General features: G+C 36.6%; 1 pseudogene; it reads right to left on the bottom strand.

Moving 5' to 3' along the window:
* LOC100154871 lies at window positions 24,610–25,915 on the bottom strand (annotated as a pseudogene).

Genomic DNA, 26,173 nt, shown 5'->3' with positions numbered 1-26,173 from the left:
TAATTTCACAAGATTAGCAATATCTTTTTGGAACCACCTTCTATAGTAACAAAAATAAAGACAAAAATAAACAAATGAGACCTAATTAAACTTAAAAGTTTTGTGCAGAAAAGGAAGCCATAAGCAAAATGAAAACAAAACCCACAGAATGGGAGAAAATATTTGCAAACAAGGGATTAATTACTAAAATACACAAACAATTCATGCAACTCAATATCAAAAAAATGAACAACCCAATCAAAAATGGGCAGAAGGGAACTGCTGTGTTGCAATGGGTTAAGAAACTGACTGCAGCATTCTTGTCACTTCAGAGGCACAGGTTCAATCCCCAGACTGGTGCAGTGGGTTAAAGGATTGGGCACTGCCACTGCTGCAGCATAGGTCAGAGCTGCAGCTTGGATTCAGTCCCTGGCCTAGGAACTTCCATATGCCCCAGGCGCAGCCATTAAAAAAGAAAAAGGAAAAAAAGAAAGAAAATAAAAGAAAAAAAAAAAAAAAAAAAGAAAGGGCAGAAGACCTAAATAGACATTTCTCCAAAAAAGTCATACAAATGGCCAAAAAGCACATGAAAAGATGCTCACCATTACTACTCATTAGCAAAATGCAAATAAAGGGAAGAAGAGAGTAAATAGTGGTATTAGTCAGCGTGGGGATGTTAGCCTGAAGCAGAGTTGGTGGCAGATCACATGGATTCCTGTTGCTGATGAGAGACATCTTATGATTGTTATCCTTCTTTTTCTCTTCTCTGTGGCAAAGCTGTCCTGTTGTTCCTGTCCTCAGAGTTATTCAGATAAGGATCTTGTCGGCCTTAGTCTTAGTACGCTTACAGTTACCCTCCATCACTTGAACTCTGGATGGAGTATTTATTTCATGCATCCAAAAGAACCTACTTAATGTGGGTGTCGTAAAAAAGGGGAGAGCACATTGCAATATTAAAACAAGTTTAAGGCACTTTATGAATTTTTCAAGACACCTCTCCTAATCAGAAAATGTGCTCTTTGCTCAGGAATCATACATAGTACGCCAACGTGTTTGCCAAAAGAAAATTACTATGCAAGGAAAACACTCTTCTGCTGCATATCTTTCTTCTTCAGTGTATTAGTTCCACTGATAATATACCTTCTGCCTTCTGAATAAAGTAAAAAATTTGATAAATCAGATCATTCTGGGGTTACCTATCCCACAAATCTTTATGATAACCTTAAGCCTTGTCTTTTATAGGCTTAATTATGGCCTGTTTTTTATTTCCTTAATGCTAGCATAGTCCTAACACATGATTAAAAATTAACTTAAATATTGTCCTCACTTGTATTGTGTAATATTTCTATACCTTTATTTTATGAGTACAGAGATTCATTGATAAAGTACATACTTTTAGCAGGAAGTTAATAGAGTCATGCAACTAAAATGGGTAGACCCGTCTAAGGCCCTGGCTTCTCCTCTCAAGGAGTTTCTACTCCAGTAAGGCAGAAGATGAAAATGTAAACTAGATATAATCTGACCACTGTTAGAATGAAAATAGGTGTGAAGTGCTTAGAGGCATAGAGGAGAGAGTGAACATCTCTGAGGTGAGAGAGAAGGAGGAATGAGGGAGATTTCAAGCCACCACACTATTGCTGGTGTCACAGGAACATTGAGTTGCCAGATCTTGAAAAGTGAGTGGGTGAGTGGAATTGTTCCTGACTGACAAAGACAGGGGAGATGAATCTTGGAGGATGCAGGTGACATATTCATAACCACGGACAGAATTGAGACTTATTGTAAGAAGAGAGTAAAGCATCTTTAAAAACAGTGAAGGGGTGAATGGACATTTGTGTTCAGGAACTGTAAGTAGTTTGGTACATCCATCATGTTTATCTGTTCTGTTTGGCACACTAAAACTTTATAACAAATCACCCCAAATCCACTGGCTTAAACAACAGCCATTTATTATTTATCATGAATCTACGGGTAGTCTGGTTGCTTTTGAGGAGCTGGTGGCTTTCTACCCATCTAACCAGGGTTCAGTCTTGCATCTATGATTTACTGGCCTGTGGCTGGGAGCTGGCTGATCTAAAATGGCCTCAGCCACCATGACTTGTCTCTGCTGTGTGAACTCTTGTCCTCCACCAAACTGGTCTGGTCTTGCTTTTGTGGCAGAGACAGGGTTCTAAGAGAGGGCAAAAGCCTGTAAGACTTTTTGAAGACTGAATATGGAACTGTGCCCCCATCATATTCTGTGAGGCAAAGCCAGTCATTAGTAGGAAAATCAGTAGATTCGTGTTCATGTGACCCTGTCACTTGGCAGGGTGTGAAGGGGTAGGGAATTGGGATGATTTTTGCTATCAATCTGTGTCACTAGGTAGGAAGGGAAGGAACATACGAGAGGGTGGTGGGAAGTGAATCTGGAAAGTCTGTAGCACCGCAGGCTTTGTAAATGGAGGTGAGAAGAGCAAAATTGTGGGTCAAGTGAGACTTGGAAAGTTTGGAGGCAGAGCAGTGATAGCATCAGTTTCTCACTTTAGGAAAAGAACTCTGGCAGAAGTAAAGAGGATGGATTGGAGACATCAGACCTTTTCCTTGTAAACAAATATCTGAGATGGAACTCTGCATAGTTACCTATTTATTTATATCCCACCTAATTCCAAAAAAGATATGATGCCGCAACTCTTCCGTAGCTGCTATCAAAAATATATGTATTTATGCCCTGTCTGCTTCTAGAAAGAATTCAAAACAGCTCTAGTTGAATTCTGCCCAGAAACCATCTTGGAAGTTTGTCCCTACCATTAAATGAAGCTTCCAGAGCTTCTAGCCAAAGAATATTCCTGGAGGTGAAATAAACAGAGGTGAATTTGGCTGCTTTAAAACACATGTAAGCTCTTTATTTAGAACTCTGATTCCATGGTGGCTGAAGAGAAAGAAAGTTATGGCAGGCAGGGTGAGTTCAAAAAGAATATTTACCATTCCAGACCATCTTAGGAAACAAACAATGCAATAATTTCTGCTTCGCAGACACGAAAATAGGCTGGTAAAAATGATACCCTGCTTGCAGAACTAAGCTGAAATAACCAAAATGGCTTTGCAGAGACTGAACAAGTAACTTCCCAAGTTAAAGTTGCTTTCAGCCTGTTAATGACGGGACAAATGTGAAGAGATCTATTTTGCTGGAACTATTGTACTTGGACATGAAAGCAAAGTAGAAGGGGGAGAAGCACTCAGATTTTCATAGACAATTCTTCCTGAAACTCAAATCAGTTTGGTTTTTAATAACCAAGAGGGAACATTCATTTCTTGAGTTCAATGTTAGTCGAGTAGTAAATCCTATAGTTTTCAGGGTTAAGAAACCTGATCCTACCATTTTTGTTCATTTTAGCTACATTTATTGAAGATGCATTTTGAATCCCTGTGCTGAATACAGGGGCTCCAGGGATGAGTAAGATAATGCTCTTTGATCTTGAGTTGCTCACAAATAGACCCAGAATAAGACCAAGGGCCACAGATTTTGTTAAGTGCTCACACCTAAATATGAATAAAATATCACGAGGCCACAGGAAAGAGGGCAAAAGTTTTGCTTTAATATCCCTGCCCTTTTGTCTCAGAGTTCGTGTTCTGGGAAAAAAGGAAAAAGAGAACTGTGTTCTCACTCTCTGAACAGTAACATGTGCTGAGGTTCATTTAATCATGGACCTCTGTGGCCTAGACCAGAGGCAATGCTTCTAGCTGATACTGTCACATGTGCTTCTTTCTTCTAAGATGATCCTAGAGAGCTTGGTATGTATTCATATCACATGGTATGTATTCACAGTTGAGATGTTTATCTTATTTACAAACATGATACTAAGAATTAGTCCATCACTTCCTGTTGCAAGCCCAATTTATGTCTGTTATCCCAGAGTATTTGTTAATAACAACCCCCTCTAAGAGTTCCGGTTTGGATGATTAATTATATGGTCACCATACTAATACTGATGACAGATCTTCATTTAAACATGAGCAACCCAGCTTGCTTTCCACTTGTGATTCTTCTTAGTAGCCTCCAGGTTATTCCCACTCTCTTTCACAATCCTTTTTTTTTTGAACAGGGATGTGAACTCTCATGATGTCTGGCCTAAGTTAAGAGTGCTGTAGGTGCTTATGCAACAAGTTTTTCTCAGAGCAGGGCTGACTACTTTGTGGAGATCAAGACCATGGGGACCCATCACTCCCTTGCACAAACCTAGGGGAAGCTGACCCCAGCGACAGATTGATCACTGCAACCTTGGCAAAGAGGAGAGATACTCCCTCTGTATGCTTCACACCTGAACAAAATTTCACATGCCCATCCTGAATTTTCACCACTGTGTTATTTCAATACTTGCGTATTTGTTAAATACTTGTCATGCTTCTAAAATGTGCTGAAAATAAAGGTTTTTAAAGAGAATTTTATAAGGTACTAGGACAAAGCCTTTTCTGCAATTGTGTGTGTTAGGGGTGGGACAGGGATTTTGGCCTCTGTTCTCTTTTCCTGTCACAAATTATGCATTGATTTTCATGTAAATTGGTGGCTCTTCAATTAATTATCCTTGTGTGCTTTACAAATTCTTCATTTGGTTAGTAAGCTTTTATGGCTTAGATTGCTATATTAGCTACTCTTTAGAAAGGGCCTAGTTAGAGTTCTATTATTACATGAACTATTAGAAAGTCAGACTATGGTCTTTAGGCCATTTTTGAGTCTGAGCTTTGCCAATCTATGATCTGGAGTGGGTGGCTTATCTTTTCAGACCTCAGTTGCATTATTTGACAAGTGGGAATATTAAGGTCTAGTTCTTTATGGTGTTATAGGACGATTTTAGGACTTTATATCTGGTAGATGCTCAACACACACTAATTCCTTTCTCTTTGCAACTTATGGAAGAACATGGCTCTCCAAACCTTTAGACTCTACAATTTTAGAAACTTTATCTTACCACTATGAAATTACCTGTGATAAAATTCTTTGAATATAAATATCCTTAGATAAAATAAGTATTCTTGGAGGAATGGCACAACTAGTTCTTCAGGCTTCAGATTTGGAGGATTCAAACTCACTATTTGTACATGTAAAGTAGGGATTGAACATTGCTATTTAAGTTACAGCCTTTTAAAATTAGCTGGGCTTAGTTTGTGTAAGAAATTTAATTTTTTAATTTTTTATTTTTTTGTCTTTTTGCCATTTCTTGAGCCGCTCCCGCGGCATATGGAGTTTCCCGGGCTAGGGGTCGAATCAGAGCTGTACCCACCGGCCTACACCAGAGCCACAGCTACGTGGAATCCGAGCCACGTCTGCAAACTACACCACAGCTCACAGCAACGCCGGATCCTTAACCCACTGAGCGAGGCCAGGGATGGAACCCGCAACCTCTTGGTTCCTAGTCGGATTCGTTAACCACTGCGCCACTACGGGAACTCCTGTGTAAGAAATTTAAAAAAATATTTAGAAAGACAGGTTGCTCTAGTAATAGAGAATAATGGCCCACATAAAAATATTTAAAACTGGCACCTTGCTCTGGAAGAAATACATTGTAGCATGTGAGGAAGATTTAGGAGGGTGAACCTGGAGAGCATGTCCAAAAGGGAAAATTCTTGAATGGATATATATATAACTGAATCACATTGCTGTATATCTGGAACTAACACCATGTTGTAAGTCAACTATACTCCAGTAATTTATTTTTTTTTTAAAGGGGGAAATTCTTTGGAGGGTATATATCTATTATAAGACATTCATGGTATAAGTCAAATGTTTCTAAAAAATACCATTTAGAGGAACAAATATATCTCCTTTTGGGAGAATACACCCTCCATTGCAAGCACAGTGGAAAGATATTTGAGGAGGCCTGGAAAAGAGACAAGTATGCATGGAGGTGTTGGAGGTGGAAGAGCGGCACGCAAAAACAGTGGGATGTTTTACTAGGGCAGGTGCTGCACTTCAGAGGGAGACTTTGAAGGGGAAACATCATGACACCAACTTGAGCAGAGGAACTACATCATGAAAATATCATCTAGTTAGTTGTGAAAATATCCTCCTTGCGGGGAGGAAAATGACCACCCATTGTGAAATCATGCTTTCACACTGCTCATCTTTTTTTTTTTTTTTTTTTTTTTATTAGTGTCTCACCTTTTTCTTTTTTCTCAAAAGTTCTAATTACATTTTAAGTTGCTGTACAATTTGCTTTTCAGTTTTGTGCATTGTCCATCTCTTGTAGCTAGAAAAAAGGAGGGAAAATACCTCTGTCCATTTTTTCCTTTTGGTCATTTTTTTTGTTTTGTTTTCTTTTTACAGCTGCATATGGGCATATGGAAATTCCCAGGCTAGGAGTTGAATTGGAGCTGCAGATTCTGGCCTATGCCACAGCCATGGCAACATGGGATCTAAGCCACATCTGTGAACTATGCTGCAGCTCCCAGCCACACTAGATCCTTAATCCACTGAGCAAGGCCAGAGATCAACCCACATCCTTATGGAAACCAAATTGTGTTCTTAACACACTGAACCCTAGTGGGAATTCCAGTTTTGTTCACTTTTATATTTCTGGCACAAATTTCTTGAATGAATCAGTGAATAAATGCTAACAAAAGTCAGCGATCTTGGGATTGAAAATCTGGTATCTTTTAAGAGAAGGGAATACAGCATGTCATTTCTATTCAAAATGTTTTGAGTTATATTCTCACATTCATAAACCCTGGTAAACTGTGAGGTAGAGGGAAGATCTCCAAAAACTGAAAATTCTCATTCTCACTATATACTTAGAAAAGATTCCTTAGAGTGAATCCTTTATTAAGTTGCTTTTGGGGCATTTTTGTTGTTTTTATTTATTTTTCTTTGCAGATGTAAATATTACTGATATGGCATATTTATCTTCATTTTATAGATACAAAAGTGACAGTGAGCATGCCCCAGATATGAAAGGACCAAAGAACTGTGTGAGTTTCAGCCTTCAGGGAGGAACCAGACGGAAAAGCATTAATATTGAAAACAAGGTCAAATGGAGAAGAGAGACACAGAAACAGAGTTGAATGTGTCATATATTCTGGAAAGGCAGTTCTCATATTTATTCTTACTTCCTTCCATATGCAAAGGGACAGAACAGTTAAAAGCACCTGGTTATGAACATTAGTAAAAAAGTATACACTTTATTATTCAGTGAGTATCAGGCAATCACAGTACTGTTTAGCTGTTTAAAGATGAAAGCATAGTCACTTAATGAAAGAAAACAACAAAAAGAGTAAAGTAAGAACCATGTAGGAATACTAACATTATATTAACATTCAGAAAGAGCTCGGAGTTCCTGTTGTGGCTCAGTGGTTAATGAATCCGACTAGGAAGCATGAGGTTTTGTGTTTGATCCCTGGCCTTGCTCAGTGAGCTGTGGTGTAGGTTGCAGACACAGCTCGAATCCCTCTGGTATAGGCCAGTGGCTACAGCTCCGATTCAACCCCTAGCCTGCGAACCTCCATATGCCGCAGGAGTGGCCCAAGAAATGGCAAAAAGACAAAAAAATAAATAAATAAAAAATAAAAGAAAGAGCTAAACTTTGTAAAAAATATAAAGAACATCATATTAGCTATTATGTCTGCAATGTCAAATGCAATTTTATGTCATAGCAATATTTCTTTATGATTTTTACTACTCTAGATATTTTGAAAGACTTTGACTACCTTTTAGAATAGATGCTAAAATTTTAAGGAGATTCAAAAGAAAATGATCAGCTTCTCTTTTCTTGCAAGTGGAATCATCTTTAAGTTGTAAAGGGTAGAACAAATAAACAAATAATAAAAAATACAGTGAAAAATTGTGTATTAACAAATTAAATAATCTAGATGAAATAGGCATTCTTTTTTTTGTTTGTTTGTTTTTTGTCTTTTTGCCTTTTCTAGGGCCACTCCTGCAGCATATGGAGGTTCCCAGGCTAGGGGTCTAATCGGAGTTGTAGCCACCAGCCTACGCCAGAGCCACAGCAACGCAGGATCCAAGCCACATCTGTGAGCTACACCACAGCTCATGGCAATGCCGGATCCTTAACCCATTAAGCAAGGCCAGGGATCGAACCTGCAACCTCATGTTTCCTAGTTGGATTTGGTAACCACTACGCCACGACGGGAACTCCGAAATAGGCATTCTTAAAAGACATCAAAACTAATTAAAAATGAAATAGAAAATATAAATAGACCTATAACAAGTAAAAAGATTAAATTGGTAACTGGTAAACTTCCAACAAGTAAAGTTCATGACCAGATGGCTTCACTGGTGAATTCTGTCAAATAGAACATTAGTCATTTTCAAACTCATCAAAAAGTGAAATCCCTTCAAACTCTTTAAAAAACCTTTTAAACTCATTCTATGAGACCATGATGACAAAACCAGAAAAACAAATCACTTCAGGCCAGTATCTCTCATGAATAGAGATGGAAATCCAACCCACAATGAAATATTACCTGACACTCACTAGGATGGCTATAATAATTTTTAAAAGAATTGTTACTGTTTCTCAAATAGTTAAACACACAATTACTGTCTGACCTAGCAATCCTTCTCCTAGGTATATACCCAAGAGAGCTCAGATACATATATCAATGTTTATTAAAGAATTACTCGTAATAGCCAAAAATGGAACCAACCTAAATGTCCCTCAACCAAAATACAACAGCGTATAAACAAAACATCATATATTCATAAATGGAATATTATTTCATCATAAAAAGGAGTCAAGTACTGACAACATGGATGGGTCTGAAAACATCATGGTAAGTGAAAGAAGCCAGGCATAACAGATCGTTTATTGCATGATTCCATTCATTTGAAATGTCCAGAATAGGCAAATCAGAGAAAGCTGACTAGTGATTGCTAGTGCTATTGGGAGGGGAAATGAGAAGGGACTACTTAGTATGGACGGTATTTTTTTGGGGGGGATGATGAAAATGTTTTGGAATTAGATAGGGTAGGAGTTCTCATTGTGGCTCAGTGGTGAATGAATCCTACTAGGAACCATAAAGTTGTGGATTTGATCCTTGGTCTTGCTCAGTGGGGTAAGGATCTGACGTTGCCATGAGCTGTGGTGTAGGTCACAGATGCAGCTCGGATCCCACGTTGCTGTGGCTCTGGCGTAGGCCAGCAGCTACACCTCTGATTTGACCCCTAGCCTGGGAACCTCCATATGCTGCAGGTGCAGCCCTAGAAAAGACAAAAATACAAAAATACAAAAAAAAAAAAGGGGGGGGTGGTAGTTCTACGTACAGAGAACATACTAAAAACCACTGGATTGTATACTTTAAAATGGTGGATTTTATGTTAGGTGAACTTTACCTCAATAAAAATCACACACAGCAGATAGGAAAATAGAGTTAGGGATGTAACACACATAAACTTCTACAGTCCTACATTAAAAATAAGAGAAGATAATCAGGGCCTCATTTTTCTACAAAACAAATTTAAAAAGCTCATTCTGCTTAAAGCATTTTAAAAAATACATAGGAACTGCTTATCATTAATCTTTAAAATAAAAAGAGAAAGAAAATAAAAAAGATAAGAATATAATTTTTTAAAAAGGAGTTTAGTAAAATTCGTAGCACAGTTTGTAACACAATGTGTTAAGTAATTACGGAGTGAATAAATAGTGTAATACATATAGTACTTTATCTTGAAAATTATCTGAAGTTTGCTTATAGAAGTGGGTGCCTGCACTTCCATCAGGCTTCCTGCCCTGGCTTTCACATCCATCACATATAACAGAGGAAGAGAACAAAGCAAGGGAAGAGAGAGAGATGAAAAGAGAAAAGAGAGGAAAAAATAAAAAGCAAACTGGAAACAAGGAAAAGGAAATGTTAAAGAGAGTTTAGGGCAGGAGCCATGTGGCCTTGGCCATCGGAAAGCTTGTAGCTTGAGAATTTCTGAGAAGTGGAGACAGGTGTTAAAAGGAACCTTGTAACACCAGGTTTGGATGGATGTGGCCCAGTGTACTCATGAAGTATGTGCCTGGATGCATTTTAAATGCCCTACAGAGCTCCATTCAGATGGGCGTAGCTTATTGCACATACCTAATGGTTCTAGTTAGAAAAACTAGATTTTCAAAACATGCATTAAAGCAGAATTGACTACATTTTAATAGGCCTTTCATATAATTATGGCTAATTTTAAAATACCACCTTAAAACTCAATAAATACTAGTTTCTTAAAGATTAGCTTCTAAAATCTGTAGAGTCTAAAACCAAGTTAATAAAATTTTCACATTCTGTAGCATTAAAAGTCATGGCTGATCTTGTACTTTAAATAGATTGTTTACCCACGCATGATTTTGTAATATCATCCTCAGACCATTTGGAAAATATTGGTTCATTGAGTTACCAGCGAACTGATCCAACAATATTAAAAAAAAAAAAAAGGATTATATTCCATGACCACATAGGATTTACCCTAGAATGCAAGGCTGTTTCAACATATGAAAATAAATCAATGCAATGCAATGCACCATATTAACAGAATAAAGGACCAAAACCACATGATCATTTCGATAGATACAAAAAAGCATTTGACAAAATCCATCACTTTTGAATGAAAAAAAAATTTTAATGAATCAAGAATAGAAGGAAACTTCCCCAACTTGATAGCATCTAAAAACCCATAACTAATGTTATACTTAATTGTAAAAGACTGAAATTTTTTCCCCCAAATCAGGAATGACGAGGATGTCCACTCTCACCACTTCAACATTAAACATACAATTCAACATTGTACTAGAGATTTAACCATCATAATTAAGCAAGAAAGGGAGATAACAGGCATCCTAATCGGAAAGGAAGAAGTAAAACTATCTGTATTTGAAGAGCTATGACCTTGTATATGAAAAATCCCAGGGATGACTTAAAAAAAAATCCTATTACAGCTAATAAACAATTTCAACAAGGTTTCAGCATAATAGTAATGATGAAAAAATCAGTTACATGTCTATAACACTAGCAATGAAAAATCTAAAAGGAAATTTTAAAAAACTCCATTTACCATAGCATCAAAAAGAATAAAATTGTTACAAATAAAAACAACAAAAGGAGTTCATGACTTATGCATTGAAAACTAAAAAACATCATTGAAAGAAATTAAGGAACTACTATGCAGAAAGATATCCTGTGTCATGGCTTGAAAACGATATTGTTAAGATGGCAATACCCCAAGTTGATCTTCACAGTCAATGTAATTCCTAAAAAATCCTATCCCTTTATACAAAAATAGTCAATCTATCCTAAAATTTAGATAGAAATGCAATACCTTTAACAATCTTGGAAAAGAACAAAGATGAAGGACTCACGCTTCACAACTTCAAAACTTACTACAAAACTATAATGTTTGAAACAATGTGGCACTGGCACAAGGATAGACAGAGCACTAGAAGAGAATTGAAAGAAGAATCAACATTTATAGTCAATTGATTGTCAGCAAGAGTTCCAAGAATATTCAACGCAGAAAGATTAGACTTTTTAATAAACCATGTTGGGACAACTGGATATCCATATGCAAAGGAGGGAAGATGGACCACCATCTAACACCACATACAAAAATTAATTCCAAATGATCAAAGACCTAAATTTCAGAGCAAAACTATAAAATTCTCAGAAAAAAAACCAAAGGCATAATTTTGCAACCTTGGATTAGACAACAGCTTTTTGCATATGATGCCAAAAGCACAAGAACAACACACATACATGTACACCTATGTACATAAATAGAATTTCATCAAGCTTAAAAAATTTTTGCTTCAAAAGACTTTGTCAAGAAAGTTAAAAGATAACCCATGGAATGGGAGAAAAATACTTGCAAATCATACATCTGATAAAGGTCTAGTATCTTTTTTTTTTTTTTTTTTTGTCTTTTTGTCTTTTGTTGTTGTTGCTATTTCTTGGGCCGCTCCCACAGCATATGGAGGTTCCCAGGCTAGGGATTGATCGGAGCTGTAGCCACTGGCCTACGCCAGAGCCACAGCAACTCAGGATCCGAGCCGTGTCTGCAACCTACACCACAGTTCACAGCAACGCTGGATCGTTAACCCACTGAGCAAGGGCAGGGACCGAACCCGCGACCTCATGGTTCCTAGTCGGATTCGTTAACCACTGCACCACGACAGGAACTCCTAGTATCTTTAATACAAAAGACCATTTGAAACTCAACAATAAAAGACAAATAATACAATTGGAAAGTGGGAAAATACTTTGGATGAGGCATTCTTCCAAGAAGATATATAAGTGGCCAATAAGCACACGAAAAGATGCCCAACAGCGTTAGGTATTATGGAAACGCAAGTCAAAATCACAATGATATATCAGCACACATCCACTAAGATGTGTATCACCAAACAATAGAACAATAACAAGAGATGACTAGAATGTGGAGAAACTGGAACCCTGTCTTACGCTGCTGGTGGGAATGTAAAATGGTGTAACTGCTTTTAAAAACAATTCCTCAAAATGTTGAACAGAGTAATCCTGTGATCAATTAAATTCCACACATAGGTATACATCCAAGAGAAATGAAAACACATATCCACCCAAAAACTTGTATGCAAATGCTCATAGCAGCATTACACATAATAGCCAAATATTTAAAAGAACTCCCATGTCTATTGATTGATAAATGGATGAATAACACCTGGTATACCCATTTAATATATTTGACCCTAAAAAGGAATGAAGTACTGATACAGGCTACAACTTGGAGAAACATATAAAGGTTAAATGAAAGAATACAAACACAGAGAACAACCTATTAAATGATTCTGTTTATCTAAAATGTTAGATAATAGGTAAATCTGTAGAAATAAAAGGTAGATTAGTAGTTGTCTAGTGATAAAGATCTGAGAGAAAATGGGAAGTGATTGCTAATGGATACAGAATTTCTTTTCTCAGTTATGTTCTAAGATTAGACTATGATGTTTGCCCAACTCGGTGACTATACTAAGGGACTAGACTGCACATTTAAAAGGGTAAATTTTATAATATGTGAATTATATTTTGATTAAAAGGAAGGGATACAGTGATTATTATAAGCTAGCAATGGTTTATTAAGAATAAGTAATACTTTAATAATCTCATTTATTACCATTTTTTCATAAATGGACAAGGCTAATAGAGGAGAGAAATGACATAGACACAGGGAATGTATCTTGATTTAAATAAGTTATTTGACCCAATCTTTGTTCATTTATTTATGTGGTAGTTTATTCTGAAAATTTCCTGAGAATGCCTGAGGTATGTTAGCTATTGGAGATATATAGATCAGCATGATAAAATTCTTCATGGAATTAAGCTTACCAAATAAGAACTATTTTGTAAATTAGGTAAGAGAAGGTCAGAGAGGTTAAATAACTGGCCCAATATCACACAGGTAGTAAGTGACAAAGCAAGGATTTAACTTAGTTTTTTAGGTCCAAAGCCAATGATGTTCCATTACATTATACTTCCAACAGAAGCATGCTTGTAGGTAAGGATAGAAACTAGATGACGGTGTAATTAGGGAAATTTACAAAGAGAATACTGTATGCAGAGAATGTTAATTCATGGACTGATCTCAATCCGGAGGGACATCCCCAGAGTGGTCAAAGGGTTCTTCTCATAACTGGATCCTATTTGATATTCTTATTGACAACATGAATGAAGACACGGAAGACAGCTCAGCACGTTTGTCGTTGACACAAAACTGGGAGTGATGGTTAATATCCTCAAAGAAAGAATCAGGATTCAAAAAGATTTCATCAGACTGGAACTATGGGCTGATATTAATACAGGATGCAGGGAGAACTGGCTTAACAGGAATTCACATGAAAAAAAAGTCTTGGATATTTAATTGAGTACAAGCTCAATATGATTCAAAGGTGTGAGCCAAAAAAGCTAAGGCATTCTTATCCTGCATTAAAAGAAAAGCGGTGTCCAGGAAAAGGAATGTAATGGTACTTCTACTCACTTCTCTTCTCAGACAGACTATGAAGTATTTTGATAGTTGAGTTTGGCTCTTTTTATGAAGAACATTGAAGAGGAGTAGTATGTTCAGAGGAGAGAGATCAGGAGAATGAAACTGTCACGTGAAGAACTGGAGATGTTTAGCTTAGAATGAAGAGTTGGGCAGTGCAGTGGAGATGGGAGGAGGGCAGTAAATAGTTATTTTCAAACATTTGAAGGGATATCGTAGGGCTAAAGATTTAACTTAATTTTGTTTAACAGAGATAACTAGGACCCACGTGAGATAGGAAGACAGATTTATGTTCATAAATTATTTGCAAATAATTGGGGTGTGGAAAAGTGACTAAATCCACTTTGTAATTTAGTGAGCAGTTATTCATGTGAGCCATTCAAGAAGAATCTGGATGACTACTTGTAAGTTGGAGATTCTTGGAACTTCACTGAAAGATGGATTTAAGGACCCATAAGATCCATTTGAAGTCAAAGACCCAATAACAATTGTAATAATTATTATTATATCAGCAAATATTGAGAAAGTTACTATAGTAAATGTTCTACTTGCATTATCATCTTTATAGCTCTGACAAGAAACTTAATGAAATATTTTACTCATTTTACAGATGAGGAAACTGGGACCTTATGTAGAGTAACATTCCCAAAGATGGCTTGTAAGTGTAGAAAACTCAGGGTGCTGTGATTTCAGAACCTTAAGGCTCATGCTTTATGCTTTCTTAAAATTTCCTAATGTTTTCCTAAAAAACTCTTTTAATCTCTATGTTATTTAATGAGTTATAACAGATCAACTGTGTTTATGAGATGATCTGGCTCAAATTCTATCTGTTCAGAGTGGCCATATTAGAGGGTATTGTATTGCCACACATCTGAATAATTCAAGGTCAACAGGAACTCTTATCTTTGTAAAGAGTAAAATCCTGTCCAGTGGAATTTCAGGATCGACACGTTCGGTGTTTAAAAAAGCAAAGAGCTTATCTCATATTTTCATTCTTGGATTATTTTAAATGAGACAGTGCCAGAGTACACAAAAGCAGATAGCTTGGTTTCAGATTTTCATTCCTGAATTGGGATTTCAATATGCATGCCATGATAGCAGATGCCTACCAAAGAACGGAAGGAGTAAGAGATGGAAATTACCGTATTTACTCTTGTGTTAGGCAGATGAATTTTCTGCAACCTGCATAGTGGTTTTAGTTTCCTATAAATAGGAACTAGTGACTAACAGGTGCTCTCTGATATGTTGTTTGGAAAAACACGTGTTTAATTTCAACTTGTAGGTCCCACCACAAATTTAAAGTCTTTGGAAGAAATGAAGAACAGTAGTGTTTTGCTTCAATAAATTCTTGTTATGTTCAGAGTATTTTGAGGATACCCAAATCAGAAATAAATTCATTCATTCATTTTAAGAAACAAAATACTAAATTACTATAGATTTTGATAGAATAGTGCTTTTGCAAAAATTAAGGAGTATCTACTTAGATGATATGGCCAAGAAAGTGCAGTGTGAATTGGTAATTTTTAAAGTGAACCCTGAGTAAAGAGAAAGAGCCTAGGGGAAGAGTACTCTAGATAGCTGAAAAGTGTTGTGGCTGGAAGGAGTCTAGTCTATTCTAGGCATACACAGAAGAGAAGGCAATAGTCCAGATGATGGATGTCTATATTCGGCTAGGATGATAGCAGTAGAAATGGAGACAAGTAGATAAACTGGAGGTATATTTGGGAAATTGAAATCGGATCCTAGAATGGACACTATACATATGTGCAATATCCTAGGTGCAAAACATGCATATACAAATAGCTCTAGAGTCCCCTGTTCTATTTCTACATAATCTCTAGAAATCTTCAATATGTTGCAGTCTTTTATCAAACAGTCTTGAACATAAGTGATTCCTCTTCCTTAATGGGGTCCTCCTTCAGACAATTCACATTCCATTAGTTAGAAACTACCTCCCTCACTTCTTTCTTGCATTCCTTCCTTCTTTCCTGCCTGCTTTCCTTCCACAGTGTGTATTTATTACATGGCTATATTCGGTATCAAGGACTAGGCTAGCTATTGTGCATGCAGTTATGAGCAAAACAGTGCTGGTTTCTGACTTCGTGAAATTTTCATTTAATTGAGTGCCAATTAACCCAGGACAAAATTTTATTTCTTTTACATTTCTTTGTTTTTCAAGCCAGTAATTACTGAATGCTTATTAACATTGGGCTATATTCTAAGCACTTTAGAGGTGTTATCTTAATCCTTAAAACAAACACATCTCCATTCTACTAACGAGGAATCTGGAGCTCAGGGAAGTTATTGGCCCTAAGTAAGTGCCAGAACTGAGGTTGGCACCCAGGTCTTTGGAAATCTGAATTCCAGCTCTTAATTGCCATGCTTTGAGACCTCTGTAATTCTGTTTTAAAGCTAAGTAGCCAAACTCATACATGAAAGGAAATGAATAAACAAATAAAAACTTACTCAAGCACCAGCTGTTTCTTGTTGCAGCTGAACCTGTAGTCTGCCTTTACTTGAGAGGGAACTGGTGAGTTTTATACTTTATTTTCTCAGGCTGCTCTGGTCTACATGCATTTTAGCTATATATATTTCAGGAGAAATCATAAAATTGAGATCACCATGGATCAATGACCTATTAGGTAACTTGAATTTCTAACTGATAACTATTCCCTATCCCCTAACGTGGAGGAAAACAAGGCATTTTTCTATATTTCCATTGTCTCTGTTTATTATTATTATTTTCTTTTTACAGCCACAACTGCAGCATGTGGAAGTTCCTAGGCTAGGAATCAAATCAGAGCTGCAGCTGTGGCTTACACCATAGCCATGGCAACACTGGATCCTCAACCCACTGAGCAAGGCCAGGGATTGAACCTGCATCCTCACGGAAACAACACTGGGTCTTTGACACACTGAGATGCAATGGAACTCCCCATTGTCTCTGTTTAAAGGTAACCAAGTTGAAATGTAGAATCAAGTTTTGTTTCTTATTTCTTCGTCCATTTGTAGCTATACAAATTTCGCCAATGGTACTATGAACTCTATTTGAGATCTATAGTCTCATCACATGAAGAAATGTCTTTTTTTTTTACTAGAATGATAATAATGCCAATTATTGTTCCCCCCTTGCTTTCTACTTCCATTTCCAATCCCTGAAGTAGTTAGAGTGATCTGCAAGGATGAATCAGCATTACACTATCCAATAACCTGCCATTGCACTGAAGAAAAGATCAACTCTTCACCTGCGTGGCCCTACATGGCCTTGCCTCTACCATCCTTTCTAACCTCGCCTTGTACCATTCTTTCCCTTGATTACCACCCTGCAGACAAAATGTTCTTGGAGTTCCCTCCACCTGAAATGCTCTTTCTTAAATTCTTTCAATGGTTAATACCTTTTCCCTGCTTTAGTTCTTTTATTTCACCTCCTTAGGAAACACTTCCATAATATCTTATCTAAAATAATATCTTATCTAAAGAAGATCTTTCTTTTCCAATCTCTCCAGTGGCATTTTTCCCCTAGAAACCACATGGTTATTGTCTGTTGGCTTGGTTTTGGCAGAAATACTAGAAATCTCAATGAGATGCACGGTATCTTGGCTCTTTAACATGTTTCCGGTGCCTAGGACAGAGCTTATAGAAGCACATAGATGACATTAAAAATCTGTGTTGAATGCATGAATAAGTAATATTCCTTCAAGTACATTCTTTAGATGCATTCCTGTTGGATTTTGGTAAAATGTTATTCCATTTGAAATCCATTGAATTTGGTATGTCAAATGTATGAATAGGAACTTTAGAAGTAATTGTTACTATGATTAGTCACTTGTATCACTGGCTGGAGAGCAGGGCTGGACCAGTCATTGAATAAGATAAATACACTGTAATGACTTGAAAATTATGAAATAAATGTGGTGATCTCAGATGTTTCTATCTGTTGGTTAGCAAAAAACTATTTCTAGGAGATAGGATTTGTGCTAAGATTTGGGACACATCATTTTTCTATATCTGTGGTAAAGTTTAAATTGAATGTATATGCTCAAATAAAAATATATTAAATTTATGAAATAAATTATTATAATTTATATTTCCCATGCAATTCAGTAGTGATATTCTGGATTTTTGTGTTATTCTGTCCTTATTAAAAGAACAATAAAATTCTCTGCAAGGCAAATAGTCATGAGCAACATTTTCTAAGTTACTGCTGCCAAAGAGAGATCCTTCTTTCTTTCCTTAAATAATATACCTTAAAAAAAATCAAGGTAGATTTTAGTAACGCAACAGTTCAGCAATGTGAAGTGTAAAGAAATGTTTGTCCTGAATCAGTACTAATGGATTCATTTTTTAAATTCAGTTTTGGGCTCATGCCACTTTCTAATTATGGAAAGGAGAAAGTTTGTGCAATATCAGCCATACTAGGCTACCATTTGTTTCTCTCATCACCCTGTCCCAGAAGAGGCAGTGTGGCTGGTTGCAATCCAAGTACTGAACCCTGGACAATGCCCATTACTCATCCACTCAATCAAATATCAATGTGGGAATTTGGTGACTTAGGCCAAAGATGAAAAGACCTGACCAACTGGTCCTCTCAGGCTCAGTTCTGATCCCTGTGTGAAAAAAAATACCTTAGAAAAGTAATTGTGAGTCTGAATACAGTGATTGCCAGTCAAAGAATCTAGCCCTGTTTATTTTGGAAGAGCCATGTGTATCAATCTGGCTGCGAACAAGGTATTCATGTGTGCGCTTCTGCCCAAGAGAGGTTGGTCCATCTCATCTGAATGGAGATTTCTCTGCGTGAATTGTTTGTCTTCTCTAAGAATGTCTTTAAGGTCAATAATAAATGATTACTAACTGTGCATGAAACTGAAAACCAAAAATCCCATAAGAATGGCAACCCTTGAGAATTCAAGCTCTGATGGTACAGAGGGATAAACTGTCCTAAGGGTTAAGGTCAGTAGAAATAGGAGTTTAACGAGGGATTAACCGGGAGGCAGAAGGGTAGATCTCCAATCAGGAGCAGTGCACTCTTTGTTTCTGATCATATTATTTCTCATCCGACTCACCACTTTTCCACTGGTTCTTTTCTATGCTTCTTATACATCAAGCCTGGGTTGGAATGCTCTTGGCCCTGAAGTGTAGATTTGCTTTCCAATTTTTCCAGGTTGTTGACATTCATAAATGCTAACTAATAACGATTAGGTTCTCTAGTCTAAAGCATGTGAAATGCTTTCACTGCCCTAAAAAAGAAGGTCTGGTTCTTTCACACTGCAATTTACTTTTACACATCAAACAAGTACTTTTCATTAAATTATAATCCATTTTCAATAGGATATTCTGGAAATTAAGGTATAAAAACTAATTCTTATTTCTAGTAATATTTTGCCTCAAGGTTAAAATATAAGAGACCCTATAAAAGATTTTATTTTAGTGTTGAATATACATTCTTTTGAATTTGTATGATACTTATGATGTAGGAGGAAAAACACATTTTTTTACAGCTAATTCTGATACAGAATTTTAATTCCATAAGTTAGAATTCTAATTACACACTAAGCTGACTCCAGGAAAATGTTTTAGCATGTAACAAAACACATTTGTTTTAGACTTCAATATTTATGTTGACCTCTCTCATCACTTTTAGTTTCACATGGTTTCATATGGTTAGCTATTTATATTACACTATGCTTGTCAAGATGAGAGAGAATACTATACTTTTTCCTTGGGGAGATGGTGAGCTAGCATTTCACAGAGGATATATTAAAATTAAAATTTTTGTCATAAACATTCCTTTGCTAAAACCAAGCAGATAACTTATGCACCAGAGCACATAAAAACAATAGTTCAATGCAGCTATCCATTCTCCAAGTAGAATTTCCCCTCCCTAATCTTATATTTCATATAAATGAGTATATATTATACTCACTTTGCAGATGATGTAGCTTACCATATTTTGTTCCATAGTTGCATTTCTCTTTACAGTGAAAGTGGTCAACTAAAGTTTCTAGTTTGAGAAAATTTATCTCAAAATCTCATACTGATTTTAAGTTATTTGGATACCAAAGACCAAACTACATGCCAGGGATTTCAGTTGATTGTAATTTATGAGAAATTAATATTCTATCACAATAAATAATTTTTCTCACATCATTACAAATCAAGAGGATATGTTACACTGAGTAAAACAAAGTAACAAACAATTTTATAAAGTCTTATCTGAACAGAAATTAGATTTTCTATTACTATTTTTTTATTTTGGTTTTCATGATAATAAGCACTATATGGATTTTCATGCATGCACATTAGTAGATTTATTACCTGTGAGAAGTATTATTTCCTCCAAATACTAAGGTCTACCTAGAGAATTCAAATGTAATATGTGATATTCAATGAGCATAGATACTCAAAGATGAAGGGACATTTGGAATCCATAGTCTAGACCTCTCCTTTTTACATAAGAAACATTACTTGAGAAGCAAATTGGTAAGGCTACATACACAATTAAGAGTGAGACTAGAATCTGGATTTCCCCATGAAATTCAGTCCATTTGCCAGCTCCACAAGTGGTTCATTTATATCTTTAAATTATTACCATCAAATGAATTTTCTGTAACTTAGAGGAATGTGAGATACATGGCTATGAATTTATCAGAAATAACATTTTTTTACATGACAAGATAGTCCTATCATTTAGAGTTGAAATCAGAAGTGTCCAAATAACTTTTTCTGAAAACAGCAGATAAAAATTAAACATATCTTAGCCTGAGAGCATGAGGCATGCTGAGACACTATTGATGGGATTTTTTAAAAGTAGTACATGATGACTTAATTGACAGCACTTTTTTCCTCTCAGTGAGACACAAGACAATAGTTTATCCTAGGACCAATAGCATCTGCAGTGGAGGAAATGAAGATATTATAGAAGGAAATCTTATTTTAAAATACTGAAAATTGCAAATAGGAAGAGGTTAGTGAAAGGGTACAAACATTCAGCTATAAGATGAGCAAGATCTGAGGGATTTAACATATAGATGGGAGGAATCTTTTCAGTCTATACACATATCAAATCACAGCAATGTATAATTTTATTTGTTAATTATACCTCAATAAAGCAAAAAGTTACAGAAAATTTATTTCTGTAATTATATATACATAAGATATTTTAAGAAGAGATTATTTGAATTTCATTATTTATTTGGTATAAATATGATAACTAGCTATGTGGTGTATTACATTAATTCAAAGATTCCTGTTAGTTTTGATTACTTAATTTTGGAAAAAGAAAAATATACTTATTGGCTATAACATTCAAATAATTATTGCAGGTATTTTTCTTCTCTGTTACTCAGAATTTTTTTTTTTTGCCTCACCCATGGCATGTAGTAGTTTTTGGGCCAGGAATCAAAGCAGCAACTCAAGTATCTGCAGTAACAACATAGGATCCGTTTTTTTTTTTTTTTTAAATTACTCAATGAATTTATCACATCTGTAGTTGTATAATGATCATCACAATCCAGTTTCAAAGGATTTCCATCCCACAACCCAAGCACATCCCCTCACCCCCCAAACTGTCTCCTCTAGACACCATAAGTTTTCCATGTCTATGAGTCAGCATCTGTTCTGCAAAGAAGTTCAGTCTGTCCTTTTTTTCAGATTCCACATGTCAGTGAAAGCATTTGATGTTGGTGTCTCATTGTCTGACTGACTTCACTTAGCATGATAATTTCTATGTCCATCCATGTTGCTAAAAATGCCATTATTTCATTCCTTTTAATGGCTGAGTGATATTCCATTGTGTATATGTACTGCTTCTTTAGCCACTCCTCTGTTGATGGACATTAGGTGTTTCCATGTCTTGGCTATTGAAAAGAGTGCTTCAATGAACATCAGAGTACATGTATCTTTGCAAGTCATGGTTTTCCCTGGATAGATGCCCAGGAGTAGGACTGCTGGATCAAATGGTAGTTCTATGTTTAGTTTTCTGAGGAATCTCCATACTGCTTTCCACAGTGGTTGCACCAATTTACAATCCCACCAACAGTGTACTAGGGTTCTTTTTTCTCCACACCCTCTCGAGCACTTATTGTTTGTAGACTTTGTGAGGATGGCCATTCTGGCTGGTGTAAGGTGGTACCTCATTGTGGATTTGATTTGCATTTCTCTAATGATGAGTGATGTTGAACATCTTTTTATGCGTTTTTTTTTTGGTCTTCTTTGGAGAACTGTCTGTTTAGATCTTCTGCCCATTTTTTGATGGGGTTGTTTGTTTTTTTGGTATTGAGCTGCAGAAGGTGTTTATAAATTGTGGAGATTAATCCCTTGTCAGTGGATTCATTTGCAAAGATTTTCTCCCATTCTGTGGGTTGTCTTTTCGTTTTGTTTAGGGTTTCCTTTGCTGTGCAGAAACTTTTAAGTTTGATTAAGTCCCATTTGTTTATTTTTGTTTTTACTGTCATTACTCTGAGATGGGTCTGAGAAGAACAACATGGGATCCTTAACTCGCTTAGTCATAAAGGAACTCCTGCTATTCATAAATTTGATCAAAAGCAATCTCCAATGTCTCTTAATGCCTTTCAAGGCTATGATTTTAGTTTACCAGGATTGTGCCTCACAATTTTAAAAAATGACACTTTGAATTTCTTTTTTTTTTAGATCAACTATCCTTTAATTTTAAAAAATATTTTTAAAATACCATTTTTTTTAAGAATCATGCATTTTTCCCCTACATTACAATGTCCCTGAAATCAGGTTGGCTTTTTTAAAAATTTTTTAATTTATTTTATTTTTTTTTTTATTTTCCCACTGTACAGCAAGGGGATCAAGTTATCCTTACATGTATACATTACAATTACATTTTTCCCCCACCCTTTGTTCTGTTGCAACATGAGTATCTAGACAAAGTTCTCAAGGCTATTCAGCAGGATCTCCTTGTAAATCTATTCTAAGTTGTGTCTGATAAGGCCAAGCTCCTTACTGCATGAAAATGCCACAATTCTTAAGTATTTATTCAAGTAAATGTGTAAAGTGAGAATGATGACACGTTGAAATGTTGTTTTCAAGAGCTTGCATATGTATTACTTCATTTGGTGCTAAGTGTAGTGTTCAGGGCAGTTATTATTATTCTGAGAAGCTACATGACCAGCCTAAGGGAGCAAGGCCTTTTTAGGAAAAACCAAAAGTGGAATTGAGATTTTTCTAGCTCCTAGAGAAGTGAGGTTGATTCCTGATTTTTCTCAGGGAAGAAAAAAAATTACATAATATTGGAAACAGAACTCATCCCCCAGTAAAAATGATACAAAAAAAAAAAAGTCAATGTTCCCACTCCTGGGCATCTATCCAGAGAAAACCATAATTTGAAAGATACATGTTCCCAGTGTTCATTGCAGCATTGTTTACAACAAGACTTGGAAGAAATCTCAGTGCCCATCGACAGAGGAATGCATAAAGAAGATATGGTACATATTTGCAATGGGATAGTACTCAACCATAAAAAAGCATGAAGTAATGCCATTTGCAGCAACATGAATGGACCTAGAAATTATTACACTAAGTGAAGTTAGACAGTGAAAGACAAACATCATATGATATCACTTATTCATGGAATCTAAAAAAGTATACAAATGAATTTATTTGCAGAACAAAAACAGACTCACAGACTGCAAAACTTACGGTTACCAAAAGGGGCAAGTTGGGGGAGGGATGAACTGGGGGTTTGGGATTGACATATGCACACTGAGGTATATGGAATGATTGGCCAAAAGTGACCTGCTGTATAGCACAGAGAACTCTACCCAATACTCTATGAAAATCTATGTGGGAAAAGAATCTGAAAGAGAATGGATGCATGTACATGTGTAACTGAATCACTTTGTTGTACAGCAGAAATTATCACAACATGTTAAATCAACTACACTTCAATAAAACTTAAAAAACAAAGAGTCAGTGCGACTGTAACAGTGGCTTCACTATGAATTAGGATGGCAGCAGATCAGAAAAGAAAGCAGGAGAACTGATCTTTTTTCTTTTCTTTTCTTTCTTTTTTTTTTTTTGCCAGCCTATTGATATGATATGTGATTGCTTGCTTCTCAAATTCTTCCTTAAAGAAAAAGTTCCATATTCTAGTAGAAAAAAAAAAACCTTTATAAGCAGCTAATAAATAAGTATCCTATATTCACTTAAATGAGGGCAAATGAGGGTGCCTTAACTATTTCACAGGTTTCTAATCATAACAAAACTAAAGACAATATGATGATTCTATCTTCCTGTCAAATGGAAATCTATGGCAAGATGGGAGCCAGGATGGCAAGTGAAGGGATATGTTCAGAGTGCTAGGTTATATCTCATAAAATGCCAAAAGCAGTGGTACTCTGTGACCAAAGCTGGGTCATTAATAGCAGGACTACCTTTCAGTTAAGTTTCATCTGTGAGAGAGTGATCTTTTATGAGGCCTGATTGGCATGCAGTTTCTCAAGTGGTCAATCTAATATCACTTCAAAGAACAGCCACCTCCTTCCTTAGGATGAAACTTTGCTGTTATTAGTCCAAGTGCAGGGTTCGGTGAGGGAGACACAGACGAGTGTTAACAGAAAAGACAGCCAGAGGAACAGCAGGCACGCTGTGTTCCTAATGCCTTGCTTATGTTCCCACCCTCCTAGGAAGAGGATTCAGTAGTGCATGGGTATACTACATCCAGCATAATTCACCTTAAAGCACAAGGTCACTCCACCCTCCTCATGTGTGGGGTCACTGTGATGAAAATACCCACTTTGTTGGCCTTTCTGAAGTCTATAATGTCATGATTGTCCTGAAGTCTTGCGATTCTGCCAACTCATACTCTGCACATGCACCCTTGGCAGCTAAAGTGACTCTTTGGGAGGTACCACAACCTTAGCAGTGTGATTGATATTATTCAGGGTTCTCCTCCTCACACACCAATAGTCACATGGGTGAGATTCTCCACTGGATTCATAAGAGTCAGGAGGACCTATATCTTTCGTGTAGAAAAGGTTGTGAATTGACATGATTCTCACTTCTGGGATACAAATGACAGCAAAAAAGCTGGATTTTGAATTTGATAGATATTGGATTAAATTCTGGTTTTCTCAAATCAGGTTCACATTTCCTGCAACAGAGGGACCATTTGATCAGAAAATGCTTGTGCCGAAGACAGAGCTGTGAGGCATAGATTGGATGGAAGCCAGGCTGTAAGAGGTGCTGTTGGAGGGTGGTCATCTCTGTTAAATTTGTTGGTCTCGTATAACTGTCTTCAGGTAAAAGTTCCATTTCATCTACAGCCTGAGATGGGTCAATCTTTATCTCTTTCTGGTCTTCTTCTTCTATAAAGGAAAGTCCAGCAAGGGTACTACTGAGGGTTGTACCAATTTGTGGTCCCTGAAGCCTGATTCCAAGACAGTATTTGTCCGTCATATTAATAATACATTTCAAAAAAGCCAAAGATATGTAGTTTGTAGGCAGTGTCAGATTCCTTCATGCTCACTCAACATTCTCTTTATGAACAAGCTGCTGGTAATATTTAATCAGTTTGTTCATCTGTTGCATGTAAGGATTTTCAGGTTCCCACGAACGATCACTAGAACCAGATTTTTCTGCCATGCCCACATCTCTAGATGTCCAGTGACAAAATCCATTGGCCAGATGATGGGCTTTCTTCATGGTGATCTTGACTGGGTCATCTGGAAGCTGTGTGGTGATGCTTCTTGCCTGAATGGAGATGGTGTGTGAACAGCCAGTGCAGTCAAAGCAGTTGGCACATTTATTCTTTTTCAGTTTGACTTCAGGTGATGGCATATTTTCTAAACAACTAGGACAATAATGACAGTCCACCTTGTGAGGCACTCATTCCAGCCACAGAGCTCACTGCAATAGAGACAGATAAATCTGTGAGAATGGGACCTGAACTTTCTTTTCTCCCCTGACCAGGTGGAGAACCTGCTCCGATGGCAGCAAGGACATGATCCTGGAGGAGAAGCAGGAACTGATCTTAAAGCTGAACCAATGCCTTTTCAATGTGGACTCTTACAGAAATACTCACTACACAGTCTGCAGAATTGTTGATACAAGCAGTTTAGCTTTATCAGGTATAGATGATGGAAAGAACAATGGAGTCAAAGAGAATAGTGAATGAAAAGGCACAGAGGTGGGAAAATTTAAAGTATGTAATGAAAAGAGTGAAAGTTGCTCTGTAGGTGAAGCAGAAGGTGGGTGAAT

This window comes from Sus scrofa, chromosome 4 (assembly GCF_000003025.6).
Source record: "Sus scrofa isolate TJ Tabasco breed Duroc chromosome 4, Sscrofa11.1, whole genome shotgun sequence".
Classification (NCBI taxonomy): domain Eukaryota; kingdom Metazoa; phylum Chordata; class Mammalia; order Artiodactyla; family Suidae; genus Sus; species Sus scrofa.
This window is presented reverse-complemented; position numbering and strand designations above follow the sequence as displayed.